This window comes from Anas acuta, chromosome 10 (genome assembly GCF_963932015.1).
Source record: "Anas acuta chromosome 10, bAnaAcu1.1, whole genome shotgun sequence".
Classification (NCBI taxonomy): domain Eukaryota; kingdom Metazoa; phylum Chordata; class Aves; order Anseriformes; family Anatidae; genus Anas; species Anas acuta.
Genome location: NC_088988.1, coordinates 13,894,516 through 13,917,915, shown reverse-complemented (window position 1 = coordinate 13,917,915; position 23,400 = coordinate 13,894,516). Strand labels below are relative to the sequence as shown.

The following is a 23,400-nucleotide window of genomic DNA, read 5'->3' as shown; positions in this document are numbered from 1 at the left end:
GGATGACAGAATAAGCCATTTCATTTTAAGACTTGTTTGATACTGATATCAAAGAGTTAGATTTTTGTTTTAAACTCCTGCTACTCAAGCAAATTTGCCCCTCTCCCCCCCAGTTTTCCTTAAACAATACAACTTGACAAAGTTTGCAAATACAGCCATCTTAAGCATCCCAATGAAACATACAGGACTGAAATCTTTAAAGCTTTTGAAACAGCCGTAGTTCTCATTAGCTTCAGTTTGAAATAGTTACACAGTCCTCTACAGATTTGGACCCAAGACATCTCTCATATTACAACCAGAAGATCCATCCATGAATCTTCCACCCCTTAGAAGTTTAACCTCAGCCTGTCTGCTTATTTTTTTGCCTGTAAACAGGGACTATTCTTGCTTAGATTTGCAGGTAGACAGCAACTCAGTCGACATTGTTATTTTTGCTTTGGAAGTGCATTCATTTACTGCACCTCAAATACAGAGCAGGCAAACATTTATCTGGCATTCTTAAAATGTGGGGAAACTGAAAAGTGCCCTACCATCACAACTTCTATGTTACCTTGCACTTTAGAAACTAGCATGTGACCTATGAAAGAGCTCTACCATAGAACAAGGCTTGTCTTACAAGACTATACAGTTTTGAGGTCATCCAAAACGCATATACTTCAAATAATTAAAAGCATATGTTATCCAGTGATACATTGCCAGAGAACAGGTTACAGTTGGACAACATAAACCAGGAGATTCTGACTTAAATATGAAGAACATCAAGGCTTAGACTTGTATCGCTGTCTCATAGGAAATATACCACAAGAAGTACTACAAACAAGTTCAGCACAAGCTTCACAGAGCACATCCTAAGCATTGCTTTGGGTAGCTAGGCATTGTCTTGAAAAACACACTTAGGAAAAGGTATAGCAGGTGATTAGCATACAGTGACACCACTTCCCCTCTACTCCGAAATCCTTTGTTACTAAAGGACATCAACTTGAACAGTATTCTATTACTGTTTAAACTATGAAGTGATGCAACATACACAGCTCCTTGCATCTGAAATAATAAATGCAAGACAAGTACAAGACAACTATTTTCTCTGTGGTACTTGACTTCTGTCAACTACTGTAAATCAAGCACGATCTATTTTGGTATTAACAATAGCAAAAATAACCTCAAAAGTGACAAGCCATATCTGCCACTTGAAAGTATACAAGCTTTTAATATATTTAAAACTTGACTCAGGGTGAAGAGATAGCATCACAGGATTCCATCTGTCCCTCGACTATTTCTAAACAGGTTAACATTTGATTCCCCCTTCTACACGCTGACAAAGGAACAGTTTGCTGCTAATATTAGAAATGTACAGTTTCTTCTATTCCTTAAGATGAAGTTTGCTTCCAAAAATCACGTTTCAGAACCAAGTCTTACTTGTCTCTTTGTTTTTTTAAGCTGTCAGTGGGAAAAGGGCCCGCTTTAATGCTTCTTGAGAGAAAAGGAAGCATTGTGGAGCAGGTGGTAAGATCCACTGGTAGAGGAGAAAAACAAATGAAGTCTACATACGAATGAAGGGGAAAGCTGCTTGGTGCCTGGATGACACTTGGGAAGCTTAGAAATTAAGAGCAAAATAAAGGAGAAAATACAGGACAAATGGGAACACAGGACTCTAACGGAGACAAATCAATACAGAACACAGGGTAAATAGGGAGTTAAGTTTGCAAGGACTAAAGATCCTGTGTGGTCCATAATCAAGATGATCCTCGCTATACGAAGACCATGTCTGACCCCCTATTGCTAAACTCCAACACATGCACATACCTGTGGAGGAATGTGAAATCTTTCCTCATTGAAGCATCATAGCACATTACACCCCAGGCCAAAAGTGAAAGACTATTCAGCTGGAGCATAGCAACATTTGATTAGGCAAAAAGTATATTTAACCTAGGAGACTGGTTTGAACTCCGCTACTCTCATGTGCCTTACTTTGCACTGTACCATAGGAAGGTGCAAAGGTTGTTGTCAGAAAGGTACTGACCCTGCATCAAAATAACTTCGATAACTAAGAAAAAACTAATCATTTTTCCTCCTAATATTTTAAGTCACCATTACCATGTTACAATAGTATTACAGTTAACCCCCAGCCTTTCAAATCAGACTTTCACATAACAGTTGAATCCATGAATGACCCTAGCCTTCCTTATCTCTTCAATTGTCCATCTGATCACAAATAAGAATGGCCAATGCAGTTATTCCAGAGACAATGTGGTTCACTGAGTGGGCACCCAACTCAATGCCCCCAGTACATTTTCTAACTTGCCATGCACCTCTGGAAGGACACTTCAAGCTCTAACTACTCACTATTACCAAAGTCATTCTACTCCAGTCAACAGCACAAGTCCCCAGCTGGCCAAGTTAAGCCCCACAGAGCCTTATGTTGTATCATCAAATAAAGAAATGGCAAAAAAAGGGCCATGAATCCCACTGCATTGCTGGACCCTTGTTCCATTTCCTCCCTGCTGTTACCTCCTTTATAGGGAATGTACATTATTTATTAAACTGTCAAGACTAATGATATTAATTCCTTTCATCAGCTTTAACTAGGTCAACATTTTGTCTACTTTTTGACCCCAGACGTTCATTAATCAAGTGACCTTTTACAACATTTAAAACTTCTTTTAATATAGGTTTTTAGGTTAGACTTCAGTAGTTTATCTAATAAGCCAAAGTATGATTCATTGAACTTATCTGTTGAGGAAACTTCCCAGCAAGAGTGGTTGAGTTTTATTGCTATTACCTTGTATTTCACAAAGAAGTTTCCTTATTTCTTTGAAGCTAATTTCACACAGAGCCAGAAACCCAGAGATGAGAGTAGAAGAGACTTCTTATCAAGATGCAACTACCATAGTACCACAACATGCACATTTTAAAGTCACTGTAAATTCATAGTGTAGCCTAATAGTGGAGAACAGCTAGCCATCAGTTGTGTCAATGTAGTTTCACATTTGCACCAATGCAGGGTAAATCTGACACAGTACATCAGAAGTCAAGTCAATACTAAGTTCTTAAGTTAATTGACACACCTGCTCTGGGTTTGGGATCTACATTTCATTCATTGTCTGAACTTCACTTCAGCCATTTCTATAAACTAAAACAAAAAAAAACTAATGGAGTGTTCAGTATTTGATCTTTAGAATACACCTTCTGAAAAAGTACTGGTAGCTTGTAACACTTGTTCCTAAAACAGAAAGATGTCTGAACAGCATGATCACTAGTGCCTGCGGATCTTCTACCTCTTTGAAATGCCTCTTGAAAGGAGTATACTGTTTCACCATAGGAAGCCATTTTCTTCCCCTTATTCTGCTTTTCTTCCCTAAAGGCTGGTAAGAGTCAGCCTTTCACCTGGCTAGAAATTAATGAAGTTTCAATGACAGAAGGGAGCAAATGCAAGGACTCAATATATATCTGAATCATGGCTTTTGACACTACCGTTCACCTTCATTGAGTAGTTGCTAAGTATTAAGCAGAGAATAAGATTCAGTGTCACTGTGAACCAGACTTCTGTATGCTTCAAGTGTGCCTACATTAACTAGTACAGCCTATATGCAAACAGTGAATCTGCATGCTTCTTTTTGTTGAGTACCCTACCCAAAGTCAGAAGTCTGATTCCAGCTTCTTGCACTTGAGAATACTGCCCTCAAAAAGTTATCCTTCAAATTTTAACTGCTTGTCTTTTACAATTTGCATTTTCCCCACATTTATGCAGTATTACATATCCTTAGGATACTTATAACATGCTGTAATATAATGTAGGAGACTTTGTTATTACACAAGTTACTGTTTTATGTACCTCTGAGCACTGCATCCATGTCCAAAGTCGGAAGATTTTTACACATACAAAGTCACCTTATGAAATTGCAAAAAATTTTTGAGATGACATGAACATTTGCAGTGTCTAGACCAATCTTGCTCTAACTGTTTATATCTACACATCTTCCATAACTTAGTTGTCCTTTATCACAAATTTTGAAGAGCTTCCTATCACATCATGTATCTGAATAACCCAATGTGTACCTTTCCATATCTACATGCAAACTGAAGCTGAAGATAAGCAGACAGAGTTCTTCCTCCCTCCTCACAACATCAGCAAGAATTCCAATTATTTATGAGGGTAAGATTTTTGATTGTTTCTACAGATAACATTTTCTTGACTTTTCCAAGAAAACTGCTTGATAGCAAGCCTGCATTCAAGTTCACATTTATCATCACTATCCAATCAACATGAAAGTTTTCTAGTTGTTATGTACTAATTACTACTATCAACTAAAGAAATTGCGGTTAACATCAAAATAACCCACAGTTTATAAACACTCAGGTCTGAATTTGGAGAGCTTGTACACATGAAGATGTTAAGATTTGTTTTGGTCATGCATTAAGTTCACCTAAATTGAGAGCATTTTTTCCAGATCTACAGAATTAGAATAAGTCACATAAAACTGTTATAGAACTATTCAAGAAATCCATATCTGAACCAGTCCTTTATTGAATTACTTTATGCTTTTGAAGGAAACATGAACCACAGCTTTGCAATAGTTTCAGTCACAGGTCTGCTTCCAAACACTGTAACCAACTCGGCTCAGTGAGTTAGCCTAGAAAGCCAATTCCTCTTTCATTAAAGAACAAAGTAGTAAAACAACCGAAACTTGTGTTGAAATAAAACTGTTACTTTGTTCTTTACCACTTACACTACACTTCCAGTACAGTGAAAGGAATTCACTTTTAAACAGAGTAACTTGCTTTAATCTTTGTCAAACATAGTCACTTTACTCCAATTACCCATTCCAATATTCAGAAAGGTGTGGTGGAAAGAGGGCTAAAAAAAAAAACAACAAAAAAAACAAACACATAAAATCCTTTAATGTCACCAAAAAGTAGCTAATAGAAAGATGCCTGATCCCACTCCTCAGCAAATAGTACAACTTTGTCTTTTATTTACTTTTCTAGATGGAAAAGAGACAGTATAACCCTACCAGGGAAGAGATCTATGAGTTCAAAAGAATTAGCAGCTAGCAGTTGAGTGGTTGTAGTTTTCCTTATAGACTACTCCACCGTTCACATATTGCTAAGCAAAACCGTTTCTTGTTGCTATTGGAAGTGGTAATAAAATCTTAATGAAAAATAAGTGAAGAGAAGATACATTAAAATATGAGTGCACCTTAAAACATTTCAAAATTTCAGAGGCTGAAGAAAAACAATTTAGTTCCTGGCCCCTCTGCACAGTTATGTGAAATCCATACTGCTTTGCCACACAGATGAGAGAACAGTTTCAGAACAACTTCTACTTGTGTCTAATCCAACACAAAGCTGAATGCTACCACAGATGACAGTACCAGCAGCAGGGCAAGACAGGGAGACTCTAGACAACAGATAGGATTCTCTTATGCAAGCTAAGAAACTGGCAGAGACCAGTGAAGAAAGATAAGAATCTTGATCATTTAAAATTTCTCCGCGGGCTGGGATATGTCAGCAAACCTAGTCTAAGGTTAAAGACAAATTTAATGGGGCAACATAGTTAAGTATTATGTCCTCTTATCACTGAGAGTGAGAGGAAAGAAGGACACAGGTCATGCTGTGCCTCCCTTAGGGCCTGAGACAGAAGAGAAACCCTGACAATTAGCACCTGTAATTCAATCCTGAGCATAAAGACAAGTGTTTTGCTGTATACACACCAGAGATGAAAATTCTCACTGGCCAAAGGATGCACACACCCATCACTTTTTTGTAATAACAGGTAAAGCTCAGAGCTTTGTTTCATCTTTTAACACAGAAGTTAAAGATGACAATATAATCCAAAAATAGCACTCCATTGTTTCTAAATCTGGGGAAACTTTTCTTATGCCCACACCAAAGGTGGAAAAATTACTGAAAAGAGGCCTGTCCTGATAAGGTGCAATTATGCAGATGATTTCATTTGCTGCCAGGGTATCAGCTATGTGATAAGCATTCCTTTGCAAGAGCGATGTACAATAGAAGTGAAGCATGAGAAGTTGGCTACCACAGACTGGCAGACAATTCCAAATCCAGACTGCTGCAAATGGACAGGCATATCTTAGGTATGAAATGATTTTTATTCACCACAAGGGCACTGAATTAGTCATTTCAGGTTCTTGTCAATCTTCAGATAACGCAAGTAACAGAAATAATTGGAACTTTTTAAAAGCCTGTCTTCTCATCACTCCTCAGAACCTCCAGCCTTTTACTGCCCTATTATAGCTGTTCACCACAAAACAGAAACATAATCAAGATAAGGTGAAAAGGTACAGGCATAGCTAAGTCTTTACTGAACAGAAGTACATTGAAACTGTTACTGAAAGTTCCTCCAACAGCACACAAGCTGATAATGCACACAAATATAGCACCTAATACATTACTCTGCATTTTGCTCCTGCACTCATGTGTCCTATAGGTACAGAACGCTACCTTGCTAGATCACTAAGGCACCATGACATATTCCTCCACATTAACCTATACTTATACTTACCAGCTTTCCCATAGTCTCTAAAAGTAGAGTGTTACAGTTATTAAGAGTTCTTCTGGCAGCTGTACTTGTGGCAGATTGAGAGGCACAGACTCTGATATGCAGGACCAAAATCCAAATTTATTAGGCAAGTATGCTGCTTATGTACGCTAGGCACAGAGGCCGGTAATTTTCTGCTTGTCCTTGCAGCAGGTTTCCCAGTACTCCTCCTTCTCCTTCTTATCTCATACTTAACTTCTCTTTACACTTCCCATGGCTTTTGTCCCACGGTTAACCCTTCATATGCTTCAGTCCCTACACCTAACTTTTTACTTCCTTGCAGTAGAATGTTCTCAATGAAAGCTTGAGGGCAGCATTCCATGTTATTGCCCCTCCAACAGCTAAAGGCAACAAGTCCCCAAAATCCTGTGCTTTCTGCAGAGCAAGCCCGCACTGAGGAGTGCTGGGAAGCAATCTTCCAGCTGTGCTCCATCGCTTCAACACATACCACCTGCTTGTTTTTGTCACCACCCCCACAGTAATGATGCACAATTGCATTACTTCACAGTGGTCCTTCAAGTTTAGTTTATACATTGACCATGCAGAATTTACATACCAAATAACACCCTCAAAGAAAAAGCAAAAAACAGTCCTAAAGGAAAACAGCAACAAAAAATCTAAGCTTCCATTCAGCCCTACTACCTCCCTCAAGTCTTAATGCTTTCCACTATTATTTTCCCTCATGCAAGCAAGTTTCAAGCATCACAACAAAATGGAGTTTTTAATTTCTGTAAATAACTTTCCATTACATCCATTTACTCCTTCATTTGGTGGTCTGCCAGCAGCTCCTGAGTACCTACAACTCCTAAAAGGGATCTATTAGGTAGCCACAAAGAAAGGCTTCCTCTGTGCAGTCAGGTTTTCAAACATATGCATGGCTTTCCCAAAGCCCAGAAAATCCTGACAGATGGAAGAACCAGTAGGCAGCTTCATCCCTGGAAAGGCTACACATCAACTCTGTCAAGCAGAGATTATATTTCAGATTCCATAATCTGCTTCTGAATAGCTACTTCTGGCAATGCTATAGGGCCCAGCTCCATGTGTCTCCATTCAGACCTTACCGATACAGTCTCTGCACCTGTGCCACAACAGAATTTCCATCATATAATTCATTTCAACAGAATGTGAAAAGTTACTTGACCTAACTTCTTACTGAACCCATTATAATTAAATAGAACAGCCTCGTTTTAGTAAGTGTGAAAAAGATTAATAGGCTCTATGCAGTGATTTTTCTATTACCTTAGGATGTTGCAAAGGAGTACTTAATGTTTTTGCAAATAGAAATATTACTTATTCAGATGATTTTAACATTGTATTCTAATACATTTAGGTTAAAAACTGAACCAAAAGCTTCTATACCTTTCACAATGGAAAGATTTTTATCAACCAAATGCAAAAGTTTAGTTCGTACTTCTTTCATTTTATCAAATTTATTTAACTATATTATTCAAGTTTTGACTGGTTTGTTGACAGGAATTTTCTTTGGTAACCGAGGTTAAAGCCCTAAATTTATAAGTCTTCTGAGGTCTAACTTTTTTTTTTTTTCCAGTGGGTATGGAGAGATTCCTTTGAGTTTATTGGGTGCTAAGTAACAGCTAACACTTTATAGCCTAGCATGTAAGTGGATTTTGTCTGCTCTTAAAATACCCTTCAAAACCACACCCTACTGAATAGTTTTATTTCAGTGTAGTAAGTTTACTGGTTATTTTCAGTTCAATAAGTAAATGCAGGCATGATGTTTACCTAACAGTGTTTCTTAATACCAATCAGACTATGATCGGTTTGAACCCAGGCTACAGAACACAGCCTGCCCAGTAACAAGGAGGGAAGATGAACCACAGTTCACTAGCTCCTGTCTACAGCTTTCTTTAGTTTGACTGCTCGTTCTTTTTAGAATTAGATATCTGCACCTTCACTAAATGAGAGGAAAAGCTTATTAGTTACCAACTCACAGGTGCAGACCACTGGGCATCTTCAATTTTCCTCTGCCTCTCATGGTCATACTTAAACGTAAGGCTTGTCTTGAGAAACTCATTTAATGGTGTTCTGGAGAGAGCTTTTATGCCTCAAATGCCACCTCCAATTTGAAAGTCAGACCCTGGGGCAGGAAGCTGCCTGACAGAAAGACATACAAGAAATTAATTATATACCCTTACTATCTGCCATGTTGCTGTCTTACTTGGTTATTTTTTACTTTCTATAATACTGTACAAGAAAGACCCAGTCAGTGCCAGAAATACAATACTATCCATCTTTTACATAGCCTAAGAGCTTTTCTATACCACCGGAATTAAACTGAATTCCATTACCAATATAGTGCTACAGCTTCAGCTTCCCAGCCCAGAAAAGACTAATCTATTAAACATATCCTGCATGTTGTCATACAGGTAGAGGTAACACTGTTGTAGCTGCAATGGTTTAGTTTGGAAGCGAGTCTTCCTAGTACAACCTGTCCCTCAGCAGAGGTGTAGTACATGACAGACCTACGTTTATCCTGGGGATCACAGGTACAGAGGAGATACAAAACCCAAGTTTACTAATTATTAGTCTTGCAAGCACACTTGGTTTTCCTTACCATTAGAGAAACAACATGTAAGGAAGATCCTTAGAAGATGACAAACTAACATCTAATCTGCAAGTCACCATCCCAGGAGTTTTAATCTTCTGGGGCCTTCTTCATGAGGACAGCTGCCAGCTACGGATGCTTGGCTGACTAATTGGCATTAGCAATAAACAATATTTGTATTTGTCCAGGAAAATATCAGAGAATCCGTGAAAGGCTTAACATACATTAAAAAATCTGATAAGCCTCCATCTTTATTGAAATTACCGTGCAGTTCATTTTACCTATGAAAATTGCATTGATACCAAGTAGTGGTTTATAATGCTTTAGACACAATCTAGATGAACCTTAGCTATTGACAGATTATGAAACAAGTGTAGTGTACAAAAAGAGGATCTGCTACTATAATAAGTAAGGGTACTATGCACTTGGGGCTTCATAAAGCAATTTTGTATCCAGGCTTGACTGGCTTACAAGCAAATAAAAATTACAAAAAAGTCTGCTAGATTGTTTAGCAATATGCCAGTCCCCGAGCTACAATACAATCTATCCTACCTTTAACACAGATACTACTACAGAGAAATTGTTCTCTAAGTTCTTGACAATAAAGGCATCATCAATCTTAAGTTTTCTGGAGCTATAACTTGACTTGTATAATATCTGAAAGTATTTAGATGCTTCTTTCCGGGTTTTTAAAGAATGCAGTTGCTGGAAAACAATGAACAAAAAGCAGACTAGACTGTCCTTGCATTCTGACATGCACTTTCCAGACTGAATTCAGAGACAAGCTAGGCTGTCAAGGTGAAGAGAATTAACATAAGAATTTCAGGAAAATAAATGAAGTGGTAGACAACAAGCAAAAGAACTGGGACGAAGGCTGGAGGCTGAAGAAAGCAACTGTAAATGATACACATGAAATAGAAGATTGAAATATAGGATGTGTGTGTGCAGCAGCAGTTCTGAAACCTTCTGAATAAAGAATTAACAGCTGATGCTGTACTCAGTAGGACTTCAATCTAGCCTGAGAAAGGGAGCTGAGCCAGCAAGACAGATGGCTGGTGAAGGAACTGACATTGCAAGAGCTGGAACATTCAGTAGAGAGGAAAAACAACAGCTATACCCATAAATGAACTGCTGCCAAGCATGTAACTGAGGTGAGAGGAATCATGCGATTTCAACAGTTCTGGAGAACTGTGGATGATGCACTGAACTGCAGGCAACAGACAAGGTCCTGAGCTGGGCAGTCCAGCATCAATGCAGAAAGCAAAGAGACAATGCAGTGATTAAAAGGTCAAGCAGTACTTGAAAAACAGCTGCAAATAGTAATATTGCATAAGCGATTTCAAAAGCAAGTACTGAAAATGCTCTATCAACATAAACACTGTAAAGATAAATCTATCACCTAGAATTAATTTGCAAAAAGACAGCTCATTATTCAGATGATAAGATGTGTGAAAAAGAAACCAGATTTAAAGCCTGGCTACTAAGAAGAAAATAATTTCCACAAACCTTTAGTTTCTCACAGCTACTCACAGGTGTTCAAACACTTAATACAATTCTCTTTCCTTTATACTTACCAGAAAAAAACACTTCTGAATATTTGACCATACAAATTCTCAGAAATAGAGCAACTAAGATGTATAGGGGGTGTGGGCTGCAGGAACAAGAAGTTCAATAATTTTACAGTTTAGCAATACAAAGGGAGGTGTCCTGAGGTCTCATGAAAATTGCAATCAAATTTATTAACACTTGTTGCTAATCAGAAGTAAGAGTTCTGATAGAAATGGGAAGTATAATAATATCCCAAATGGGCATCTAATAAAAACATTTCTACTGATTAGACGATTTACTTTTTAATTACTTTTCCAACTCATTACAAGCTGCCAATCACTGATGACAAGCAAAACTGCATCTTCCTTTTGATTTCTGTGAAGGTGTTTATGGATTTAATATTACTAGAGATATACACTTCAGTAAATGTTGTTTTCATTAAATGCATTTGTACTGCATAACATTACAACTGTTTAAGACATACAGTTAAAGAAAGTCCGCTGTTGAAAACAGCTCTTCCAAAATTCTTAGTTTTGCTGAAATTTTAACTACGATCGCAGAATGGCTGTGGCATGGACAAAGAGTATTAGAAATCCCGTCAAATTTATTATAGAATAAGATTATCTTTCTGGTATTCAGAAAATTAAATTACTTTCCAAGATGCAGAAAGATTTTTAATACACAGGCCAGGCAACCTAATTAAATAACAGTATGGGATGGCTCCAAAACATTATAGATCACACGTTAATGCAAAAAGCCAACATAATTATCAAGTTACCCATCCCAGACTTTTGGGTACATAAAACAGATTTAAATGAGTTGCTAATGTAATTATGAGCATAAAAATCAACATCTGAATGACAGAAATAAGTCAATGCAACTGATAAAGCTAATTAATATGCTTACAGTTCAGAGAAAAAAATTGCAGTACTGGAGTCATCATCAGTAAGACTCCATAAGTCTTTAAAGAAGCAGGTAGTATGAGCCTTACATGAAACTGTTCTTTCTGAAAAATAGAACACTTGAGTATTCAAGGGAAGCCTCTTCCACTGAGTGGAAATAGGCCTACAGTGAGGTCAACCACAACACTCTCTCCCCCCAAAATACCTACATCCAAACAAACAAAAAAGGTTCTATTTAGTGATAAATCAGAAGTTAAAATACTCTTCTGTTGAATCTTCCTTCTTCAGCCCATCTTAAGTTCTATTTCCCTACACTTTTGTTGCACCCCAATTATTCAGGAAAGCATTAACATGAGTCTGCAGTAAGAAAGCCATCTCTGTTACAAAGTGATGCCAGGAGGCTCCACATAAAAATGCCAGAAGTTCAATCAGGTAACATGAACTTCTGTATCCCAGAGAGGATTACTCACTTAATGCAGTCAAGTTCTGCCAGGCTTACCCTCAACCCACTTACTCCACACCTCAGACACTTGCAACTTTGAGAAATGGGAAGAGCAGGGTAGCAGTTAGTACACCAGGCAAGCAGTTGGCCTGCAATAGAGATGGCAAGATTTACTCATCATCATCAGTTAAAACACCAAGGCTAATATGCTTTTTTTCCTGATTTAAAAACCGACTAGGATACTAACAGGCTTGCTACATAACATTGGAAAGATATATAAGGTAAAACAAGACTAATCCTCCAGAGGGCACTGATATTTTACTTCAGAAACTAACATTAAACACCTGCAAACAAATATAACGTAGTGAAGAGCAACATGTGGTTTATACCTTATCTGGAGAGCACAGGTGATACACAACTCTTCACTAAAGCGAGGCAAAGGGCACAGATATGCACAGCAGCTGTTTATCTAACCCCCAGCCTTGCCTTCTTGTTGAGGAAAGGGGCCAGGGCCTGCTCCACCTCGCTTTTACCACCAGAACATGCCCATCAATTCTCCAGTTGACTTTACAACACCCAACTAGGCCAAAGTGACTTTACCGAGAACAAAACATGTAGGGATAACAACCGAAATCCAGCAGCCACAAACTCACTTGCCCCTCAGGAACAGGGCACCCTCCGCATGCCGCCTCCCGCCGCCCCTCCGCCATTTTGTGCTCCTCTCAGCCTCGCAGCCCCTTCAGCGCTGCCCTCGCCGCCGCGGGCACCTTTCCCTCGTGCGGGCGCCTCTGCCGCCCAGCAGCCAATCAGGGCGCGGGTGGCGGGAAAACTGCTCCCTCATCGCCTCACCTGGTGGAGGGCGGCCGCCATTACAGCTTCGTGTGAGGGCTGTGGTCGTTGGTACATCAGAAGGCTTGAGGTCGTAGGCAGTAACCCAAAGCTGCCTTCTCTCGTTTCTACCGTTTTTTTTTAAGCTTGTCTTGTAAAAGGAGGGAAAAAGTAAGGGAGAACTAAAGCCTCAACAACTATGGGAGCAGTGGCAGCTGAAGGAGAGGCAGCTGACAGGACTGGGAGGTGTGAGGAGGGGAGGAGCCGGGAAGGTGAGGGCTGCGGCTGCTGAGGTTTATGGGGTGTCCTGCCTGTCAGAGGGGCAGGTTTCTCTTCCTTAAGCTCTGTTGGTTCTCTTTCTCCAGTGTCATCTGTGCAATTACCTGTGCTGGGCAGCATAGAGCAAAGGTATTTCAGTGGCAGGTGCTTTATCATTGTTATAATTAAAATATAAACATGTTTGCTCCTTTACTAAGTAACTAAGTGTTGTTTCAGGTGAGAGGTTCTGTAGAACATGAAGGCTTTGTTTTTATCCACGAGCAGCTCCCCATCTAGCTGTACAAAGCTGAGGTCGGTTACTGCTATGCTAGCAAGAGAAAGTCTGAGGCTAGAAGCAGGGCAGGTGTGCCTGCCTGCAGTGCACCTCTTGAATGAACAGCCTATCTCACAGAACATGAGTAAGTCTTACAGGGCGATTTCTTTCTGCAGAATTCACTGAAAAAATAAAGAAGCACAGCTTATCTGTCCTTCCCCTGTAAGTGGTCAACCTGTAAGTCAAGTAAGTACCTTGAATCTTGAGGGAGGGCTGGGGTGGAGCTCTCCCATATGAGTTTCTGTTGGAGATTTTGCCCAGACAGTGGAATTTAGGGGCTTGGGATCAAATTGATTAATTATTCTGTGTTTTGTTTGCTCAAGGGGCAGGAAGGAAATGTTAAATTACACCCACTTGAAGTTACTTGCTAATGAATAAGTTAATTATACGCTAGGGTGTTAGAAAGATTTTACATTAAGTCCCTGATGTTTTTGTTGTCTCATAAGGATCACCTTTGTTTAAATAAGCTAGAATTAACATCTCTTCTTTAAAAGCCTATATTTAAAGCGGAGCAAAGAGAGGATTTCTTAAGAAAATAACATGTTTAAATTTGGGGGGCAAGGGATAGCAGTAAAAATTCAAACATCTATACATCGGTTTTCACGCACATCTTTTAAAGGCCAGAGTTTCTTCAACCAATGCTTGTAGACTTTTTATAATGTTATGCAAAGACATCTGATGTTTCTGCTTTTTCTGTAGAGTAGTTCAGAGAACTAATGGAAATATAACTTTCCAGTTTAGTAACTGTGAATTAGACAAAACTGTCATTTCAGTTTTTCATTTGAATGCAACTATAAGCCATCGCTGTAAGTTCAAGTATCCTCAGTCTGAAACAAAGAAACAATGAAGGCAACTGCAGTAATGAAGCAACTTTTATTGATGTCTTTGGGACTAAGAGTTTTGCTGAAGGCAGAACTTGAGCCTTGGTATTCCATATTTGATGTGAAATTTCAAAAGTGTAAAAGCTTCAACATGTACAACTCAATCTCATTTTGCATAACAATTTATTTTAGGAAGTGAATCCTGGAGTGTGCATTAAAGATAAGTGATACCAGCCTAGTGCACTTAAATTGCAAATGGCTGTGTTCTTTGGCAAGACATTGTATAAATTATCGGTTGGATGAGTATTCTATTGTTGTACCTATTGCCAGTGTCTTGTAAGCTCAACTCCTTTACGTTGATTCAACCTGGTTTGATTACAAAAGGAGAAAGGTGTGAGGAAATGCTGCATTTTCTTTCAAGCCAGCTCACTGTTCTCTCACTGTTCAGCTCATTGTCTAGCAACATGCTAGGCTGACATCAGTGAGGAACTAGCAAAAGGAAAAGGTGCTCAGTACTGGCCCAGAAACAATAATATGCAAATAAAACGGTCTAAAGCCAAATCTGTCTAACGGACAGAGTCATTAAACACAGCAGTAGTGAACTTTGTAATTTAAAGTAGGCTTATTCTGTTAAAGATTGCCTCTTGCTTAGCTCCATCCCGGGTAGAAACAGCATCCCCGGAAGTCCCCAAAACCTTCAGTGCCTGCAGTGTTGTTTTTGAGTGTATGACATCAGATTTTTAAAGGAAGCACACAGGATTTTGAGTACTTGGCATCTATAATTGGGGACAGATTTTCCAAAGAGGCTATCACTGATTGTGCTGAGCTCTAGTGAAGATTTGTCCATTTTGATTTTGTGCCTAACTGAGCTGATCTGTTGAAAATCTGCTCCCTATATCTAAGCATGACATTCTTAGAATGCTGTGAGGGCAGTAATAACAGGTAAACAACAAACAGAAAAAAAAAAAAAATAAAACAGACAAAAAAATTTCAACTGCCATCCATTTCAGTAGCTCAGTGCTGCCCCCCTTCCCAGAATAGGACAGGGATTTGGGTTTTGTTCTCTGGCAAAAGAGAAAACAGAAAAAAAAGAGAAAAAGTTTTGTTTTCTGTGTTGAGACCAAATTTAACACTGAATGTATCTTTACTGTTTTGCCACCGCCACTCTGGCTGTGCATTTATCTAAAGTATAAGCTATTGTGAAAGGAAAGCTGCTGGTTATAAGAGTGTGAAATGTCTTATGTTATTGGGATAGCACAGGAATGAAATGCTTTAATGAAAATTTACCTAAGTAAGCATTAATACTGTGCGTTTTGAGATACCACCACTATTTCTAGAGCTGTACTGCCTTCTGGCCTATAAAATATTTTATAAATATTTTATCTTAGATTCTTTTTCTCTGTAATCAACAGTGCAATTTCTTCTGAGTTTGATTTAGACTGTTTGATTTAGCAGTATTGAGCCCTGTATAAAAATAGTTGCATCACTGGTAAAATTCATGTTTCATGTTGGAAAAAAATTGCTTCAATTGTTCAACATTTCTACTGGCAGAGCAGCTACAGGGTCTTGATATTGAATTGTGTGGTCTTTTTGGCTTACTGCAGATTCAAGCACTTTAAAAGATTTCTAGTTCCACTTTTGAATAATTCCCTTCGTTCAAAAACTAATTTAGTTGTCCGTTCACACGTTTTTTTGGCCTTGTCTGTTAAAAAATCGCTGTCTGATATATATATTGAATAGTTAAATAAATTTTACATGTTTGATGGTTAGTTTGTATTTATGACAAATAGTGTCTGCAGTCATTGTGATTTGCATGAAAGGATTTAATATTTTACTTAATATTATGACATGACTGATAATTATGAATTTACAAAGCTTTTTGTAAGTAATTTCTGTGCCAATTTGAGCCACAGAAAGATAGCTCCTTGAAGTTTAGGTATATTTTTATTCTTTACTTTGCAGTCCCGTGCACCTTGCAATGCCTAATTAGTGAATAGAAGCTGTGTGCAATGTGCTTATTTCCCAAGTGGGAATGTAATATGAAATTTCTTGTAAAATTTTCTAGTCTTGCTTGCTTGGAAGCATAAAAATACTGATCAAATTTATTTGATAGAAAATAATTTGTTACGGAAAAAGTAAATCCTCTGTGTTTTAAATGCAGAGGAACTTAGCACGGCTTTTTAGTTATAATTTAATGTGCCTTTAGACAGAACTTTTTTATACACAGTCTCTATCACTTGATGCTTGCATAAACCCTGAGAAAATGAATTATTATTTGTTGCAATGGTAGAAACAAACCAATATTTTTTTTTTCTGTGGACTTCTGAGAGGCAAAAAAAATTTCTTGCAATGAATTAAGATGTTTTCCTTCATTATAGTGTGGTAGTATAAAAGACAAAACAAATCAAAGTTCCACTGTGTTTTCACCTATATTGTAGTTGTTTTGTGCTGTGCTTGCACAGTTTAAAAATGGACTCTAAATAACCTAGATTAAGCAGTCTATAATACCATAATTCTTGTGGATGGGATACCTGCATGTATGCTGTTGTTGTGCTGATAGAGTAGCTGAGAGAATCCTTAGAAAAACATGAAAATGAACACAAAATGGCTACACTTTAGTCAATAACTGTCAGAGATTCCGAAACATACAAATAAAGGGTAATAAGGTTAAAGAAAGGGTGATAAGCGTAAATAAATTAATTGTTGAGATAACTGTTTTACAAACTTTTCATTAAATTGAACTAGAAATCTAGGATATCTAACCTGTCCGTGTTAGCTGGAACAAATAGTAGGCTTTTATTAAAACTTGGTAAATTAGAATAGTATGATGGCAGTACAGATTGAGAAAACTAGCATGAAGAGAACTGCCCATGAAAACTGTCACCTTTGAGCTCCAGGAACAGGTCCTTCTGTTTTGCTTTGGGAGAGTCTATTCAACTTGTAACTTCTTAACTGAGATGATACAATGTTATCCTGTTTAATTAGTGTCAAGAACAAACAAATTTAATTTACGTCTTTTGATAGGGCTTGGAGGAATATTCTTGTGTTCATTGTTAGCATGGACACAAAGTTCTGGAATTTTAGTGTTGTATCCTAATAAACAAAAGTAATATGTGCCATGGAGTCAATATGAAATGCAGAGTCTAAAATTTTCATTATCAATTTCATATAGCTAGTGCTAATGCTTTTCTTTCTTTTTTCTTTCTTCCTTTCTTTCTGCGTAGAACTTGAACATTAAACTGTTCTTTCATGTAGAACTTCAAAATTAAACTCTCTAGACTCTTGCATAGCTAAGTTCACAGCAGTCACAAGCCTTATTTTGTACAAAGAATTCTTCATGTACTTCTGATGAGATGCAGCTTCCTTTGTCACGCTTTTGGGAGGGGGGATAATTTAGCTTTATTCTACATCTGTAGTTTATTCTCTTGAATGTCTTTCTGCACATGAAGATTTAATTTGCTGAGGCTAATACCGTGAATCTGATTCAACTCGCACCTCACTGACATTGTGAGCCTATTATGGCATTATTAGTCTCCAGTTTTAGACATGAAGGTAAGAAGTGACCTAGTAATGAAGGGTACGTGCCCAGCATGGTGTGACAAGAATTTTAAATGAGGCAAAACGACAAAAATATATATTTATGATGCTGATATCGGAAGGCCGCTTTTGTAAGTGGCTACTCTGAAAGCGTCCCCAAGAAGTAGTAAGTTCCCAAGAAATACTGTGCCATCACCTGTTCATCCAGGCTGCAGGCCAGAACTTGTTACAAAAGCAGACGTGTACAATGTGTGTAGTTCGATGTACTACATAACATTTGTACTGAAGTAATGTAAAGCAGTTTGATATTACAATGTTTATTTCATTTGTCAGAATAATGTGTAAGTTACACTTTACAAAAAAAATCACCATGGAAGCTTATTTTCTTCTTTGGTGTTTGATGTGCTTTCAGTTTTGAAAATCAAATATTGCTTATTAGATGGTTTATTTGTGATCTAGAAATCTCAAATATTTACTATCATTAGTATAAAATCAATGTAAATGTCTTCTGTGATTTAAGATATTAGAAACTATCTTTGTGCATTTCCAAAACATCTTTCTCTGGTATGAGTAGAATTTTGTGAGACTGATTGTTACAGGATCCTATAGGATTTACTTTTAGAGAAGCTCCTGCCTGCTTTAGGATCACTTCACTGTGAGACTACTGAATGTGCCCCAGTAAACTAAAAGGATTAGAGGAAGCAGGGGGGTAATAACTGTCAATAGGAGGCAGAGTCCATATAAATTACATGTGTAGTATCAAATGTTTTAATCAGTTGCTTTAAAAGTACAAGTATTTATAATCTGAAGGAAAAAACAGACCCACAGTGGACTGGTGGCCCAAGAAATGGAATGAACCTCAGAAGCAAGGAAATATCTCTTTTGGTTGAGTAAATAGTGAAATCTAAGAAAAATATCAGAAATAGAGGCAGAAACTGCACATTCTCTTCAGATAATGCATATTAAACTTGAAATATGCTGAGTAAGTTGTTTTGACAGAGGAAAGGATCCAGTGCAAAGCGAATAGTAAAACTGTTGACTTGCAGAATAGCAAGTAATAGCCAGTCTCATCTTAGATACCATTTTTGTGCTTTTTCCTAGTTTATCTTCAAATATTCACATAAACCTTTTAAAGCTGTCAGCTGTAGTAATGTGCCATGACACAAAATAGTATTTGGGGGATGCAGATCGTACTCAGTTTTAAGATGATGTGAATCAGTGCTGCTACACAGATTTTAGAGGGTTGATTCCTTGGCTTAGTTGACAGTGCAGGGCTGCTTGAGGTGCAAGTATCAGTGCAAGGGGTACAGGGAAAAAGCATGAAATGAGGGAGGAAGTGCAAGACAATCCTTTCTGGTGGCTGTGCAAGTTCACATTGGCTGAGTTAAACTTTCTGCAAACATGTGAAAAATGGACTTGCACAGAGTTACTCCTTGCCATTTGGAGTAGTTTATTAAATTATTAAATGTCATGATGCATTTAAATCTGTCCAGTTTTCTGCTCTGGTTTGCTTTAAAACCGGAAAAAAAAATCCCTTAAGTGTTCTAGGTGCTATGGAGACAGTGCTGATGTCAGAAATGTTTGCAGTAGGGGCCTGGAAAAGGGAAACAGATGTCTGCAGTTACAGTGGTTGGCTGCTGGTGCATAATATAGAGCATTGGACTGCAGTTCAGAAGTGCTGAGCTAGTGATGGATGTGATAGACTGTTGGGAAGTAGTAGAGCTTGTGGAGAGACAGCGGTTGTTAGCTTACCCCAGTGCTGTGTCACTGAAACTGCTGCGTGGTGTCATGCTGTGTCCACACAGAGCTGAGCAGCACCATATGGCTGCATTAGCTTGAATTGGTGCCAGCTCAGGTGTCTGTATTATTTGCAGACCTGGGCCAGATTAAACTGCCTGTTCAACTCATTCCTTGTGTCCTACTATATGATGAAGTACCTTTCTAGTACTTTGCTTATCTTGACCTTTAGAAATCTTTTTCTAGGTGGCCCATCAACTCACGGGGCTTTTCAGAAACCTGAGGAGTCTGGGGGTAAAGAGAAGGGATGGAGGTGGCTTGAAGTGCCACTTTTGATAGAGGGGGGGAAAAACAGGATGTTTTATCTTAAGCATTGAATTCTATGGGAAATTCTACGTTGTTGCCATTAATATCTTGCCACGGTATCTTACACTGAACTGGGCCAAAACCAGGAACAGAACCCCCCAAAAGCTTTCCAAACCCCAGACTTTAAAATCTCTGTCACTCAGAGAAATCCCCTCCTCTACACACCCTGAATCCTGTTTTGTGTAGATAAAATCAGTGCAGAACTCTGTCACAAAGGTCATTAGCTTGGATATTGAGTTAGCCACCCTGCATGATTTCTCTACATGTCTCTTTAAGTACAGCTGTGACAGAACCTTTCCTGCCAAAACCAAGCTGCTTAGTTGTGGTCTGCTCTGCCGTATCTATTGCCTCACTTGGTGTTAGTTTTTATTCTGAACAATAAATGAGCAAAGTGTCTTTATTGCTTATTTGTCAAGCTTTCTAACAAGCCTTTTCTGTTTCACTTTCCCTTGTGGTTAGGAGAAGCTGCCTCTAAAAATCCCTTGAGTCATCTTCCTTCCTTTCAAATCCATCTTTTAAAGCTTTCATTTGCTGTGATATCTATAAAGTTTTTACAGCAATTAAACAGTGCTTGTCATAATGTTCAAAATTATCTTGTTTCATGTACTTTCCAGTCAGTCTGTGCTGTTCTCTAAAAAATAAAATGATAGATTCTATAAGCTCCCTTCTAAAAGCAGCGTCCAGGCATTGAGGCAGAGGCCTGTAGTATCAGCTCACTTTTAAATAATGAATGAGATTTTAGAGTCGTTTATATGTCAATCTCATTTCCATATTGTCTTCTGCATATATTTGTCCATATTCACGTACACAAGAAGTATCTGCGTGAGACCTGTGCTCATTGTCCTAACAGTATTTCTGCATCTGGACTTTTTTCACCCGTCAATATTCTAGTTATTTTACTGTAAAAAGGGAATATACTTTAAAAAAAAAAAAAAAGTAGGTAGACTTTTTATAGACTGTCAAGTACAAATAGGTTCAAGGCAAAACCAATAATAATTTGCATGTAGTATAAGCTCATCTAAATATGTAGTATGGAAATCACATGCTGCTAAGTGAATGTGAAAGTACAACCCTGATTAGAATTATACTGAACTGTTGAAAAGAAAAGCTGATGGAGAGGAGGGTGAGAGAGAAGGAAGAAAGGTTTCTAGTTGTAAATTATCCTTTGATAGGAAGGTAAGAGTAAGGTGCCTTCAGGGATCATTTCTTCATAATGAAATGTGCATTAACATTAAAAATATGCAATCATTTTTAATTAGGCTGACGTGTCTACACTGCAAAGTACAAGTGTGGTTGGGGTTTTTTGTTGTTGTTAATGGTATTTAGAGCACCAGTAGCATTTACCTAGGGTGGAATGGGTTGTGTGACAAAATGATTCTGTGCTCAAAAGCTGCAATTATTCTGTAAAATTCAAAATCCAGAATTCAAGATTAGAAGAGGCCGAGAATTTCTGCATTTGATTGGCTCAGTTTGAAAGCTAGAGGAAAAAGTGGTTTGCCTTTTATGCATTCTGTCAGCTACAACAATGCTAACCAAGGAAAGTGTCATCTCCCTAGAGTCTCTTTTCAGACTGAAGTACTGTAGGGCAATAATGAATCTCATAAGAAATTCACGATTGGAAAAAGCAGTGTTTTGCATATAAATGTTTCTAATGGAGCTATGAACATCAGACTTCTGCTGTATTACTTTGAAAAATACCATGTGAATCCCTGTAGCTTTTAGTGATTCAAGATATGAAAGGTGTTATTTATTTTAATTTTTATTATATTCCTTATAAAATATTAAATAATTCCTTGGCATCAAAATGTACTGTTAGGTCTTTAAGGCTGTACAGAAATAGTTTTTATAACTTCAAAAGCTTAAGTTGCTAATAGATAACGTAGAAACCATCATTAGTGGAGAACAATGCCTACTGGTTTCCTGCACAGAAGCATCTACAGGTTAAGTAGGTTAAAATGCGAGAAATACATACTTCTAGCAGTAATGTCGAACTGATTAAATTTTCAAAACCAAAATCATACGTTAGAGCCCCAAGTGCATGCATGGCAATTTTGTGTTTTGTTTTTAGTTTACTCTTATTTTTTCCCAATTTATCCTGTGTCACTATCATTTGGTCCTATACCACACATAAATCCAAGCATCTCTGCAGCCATCAGGAGTACTCTCTGACTATTTGTTACTTGAAGAGAATTGAGATTCATATAACTGCTGGAGCTTTATAAGATAAGTGTTTCAGGGCTTTGTAATGGTAAGTCTCCAAACTTTGTTCACAAAGTTTACTCTTACAAAGTCAAAGCTGGGCTGAGATTCTAAGACTACATAAAACTGAAACAAAATGTTTATGTTCTGTGGAAATTTCAGGAGCTGAGTTTGTGCATAGATTTTTTTCAAATCAAGGAAATGTTTTTAGTGTTTATATATACATATATATATTTTTTTCAAATCCTACTATTACAAAAAGCTACTATAATACTTGGTTTAGTAAAGCAGGAATAAATGGTAACGTGTACCTGTGTGTTTTTGTTCATTGTGTCTGTGTGACCCTGTCCCTCAGCCTGGAAAATCAGCCTTGGTGATACAAAAAAGGATTGCTATCTGCTGCAGGGAAAGACTACTGAGAATAAAAGAACTGACTGTGGAAAAGCCTGTTGTGTTCCATTAGAGCATTGGTAGAATTAGCAATCCAACCTATTTTGCAAATAGAAACATCATCCCAGCATGTTGTCTTAATGTTCCAGTGATGTTGCCTGAGTAACTTATGACAAAATACAGTGGGATTTGCATTCTCATAAATGGACGTATTGTCTATAGGCTGTTTTCTATGGTTCTGTCAAATATTGGCAACAAAAAGTTTCTCATCTTCTCGGGCATAACTGTATATCATGCATTTTGCATAATTTTTTTTTTCGGTTAGTTTTTCATTGGAAATCGACTGTCAGTTGAAATGTCAGTTGCTTAGGAGTCCATGGCACTTGTTGCAACAGCAAGGGGCTGAGGACCTCAAGTGAAAAGCACTAATTGCTTTCTGCAGCATATTTTCATTTGCTATTAGAAAGTACTGTAGTGATGTCTGCATTTTACTAAATGCTGTAGTTGGCTTTTTTTTCCCTTTTTCCTTAGATAGCTGGGCTCCATCAGAGACTGAAAATGTTTTTGCCTCAAGTCAGAACAGATTCTGACATGGCTTGCGTTAGTTAGCACTTATTTTACTAGTATTTGGTGGCAAATAGAACCTAGTTACTAGTTAAAAATAGTGTAGAATTCTTTGAGGTGATATTGTTGCTTTAAAACTAAGAAGATTGTGATTTCAAGGTTTGATGCAAGTCTGAAACTGGAGGAAGTGGTAAATGGATAAGATGGGCAGGTAGCCCTGAATTTCTGAAGTGTGCAGGTGTCATCTGTTTTGCCATATGCAACACATTTATCAGAGATCTGGATTCCAAAATAGAGTTTCTTTTGGGTTTTTCTCCTGGACTGTTTTGATGACTTCTTTATATGAAGT

General features: G+C 37.8%; 1 protein-coding gene and 1 long non-coding RNA gene across 8 annotated transcripts in view; one reads left to right on the top strand and one right to left on the bottom strand.

Moving 5' to 3' along the window:
• The window catches only part of LOC137861889 (uncharacterized), a 137,224-nt gene extending 124,364 nt beyond the window's left edge, over window positions 1-12,860 (bottom strand). For 2 of the 5 annotated variants that reach the window (XR_011099907.1, XR_011099910.1), the window contains exons 1-2: window positions 12,618-12,859; window positions 12,075-12,166 (exon numbers count right to left, since the gene is read on the bottom strand). This is a non-coding gene — a long non-coding RNA (uncharacterized lncRNA). Of the gene's footprint in view, window positions 1-12,045; window positions 12,167-12,617 lie in introns of all 5 variants that reach the window. The other 3 variants (XR_011099906.1, XR_011099908.1, XR_011099909.1) reach the window with 2 other exon arrangements.
• Window positions 1-23,400, top strand: part of SMPD3 (sphingomyelin phosphodiesterase 3) — a 120,759-nt gene that overhangs the window by 4,060 nt on the left and 93,299 nt on the right. Inside the window, exons 1-2 of one of the 3 annotated variants that reach the window (XM_068693476.1) lie at window positions 12,888-13,117; window positions 13,554-13,623. The exons of 1 other annotated variant lie outside the window; for it this stretch is intronic. The gene's annotated coding sequence lies outside the window, so the exon portion shown is untranslated. Of the gene's footprint in view, window positions 1-12,887; window positions 13,118-13,233; window positions 13,254-13,553; window positions 13,624-23,400 lie in introns of those variants that run through there. One more of the 3 variants, XM_068693477.1, reaches the window with a different exon arrangement.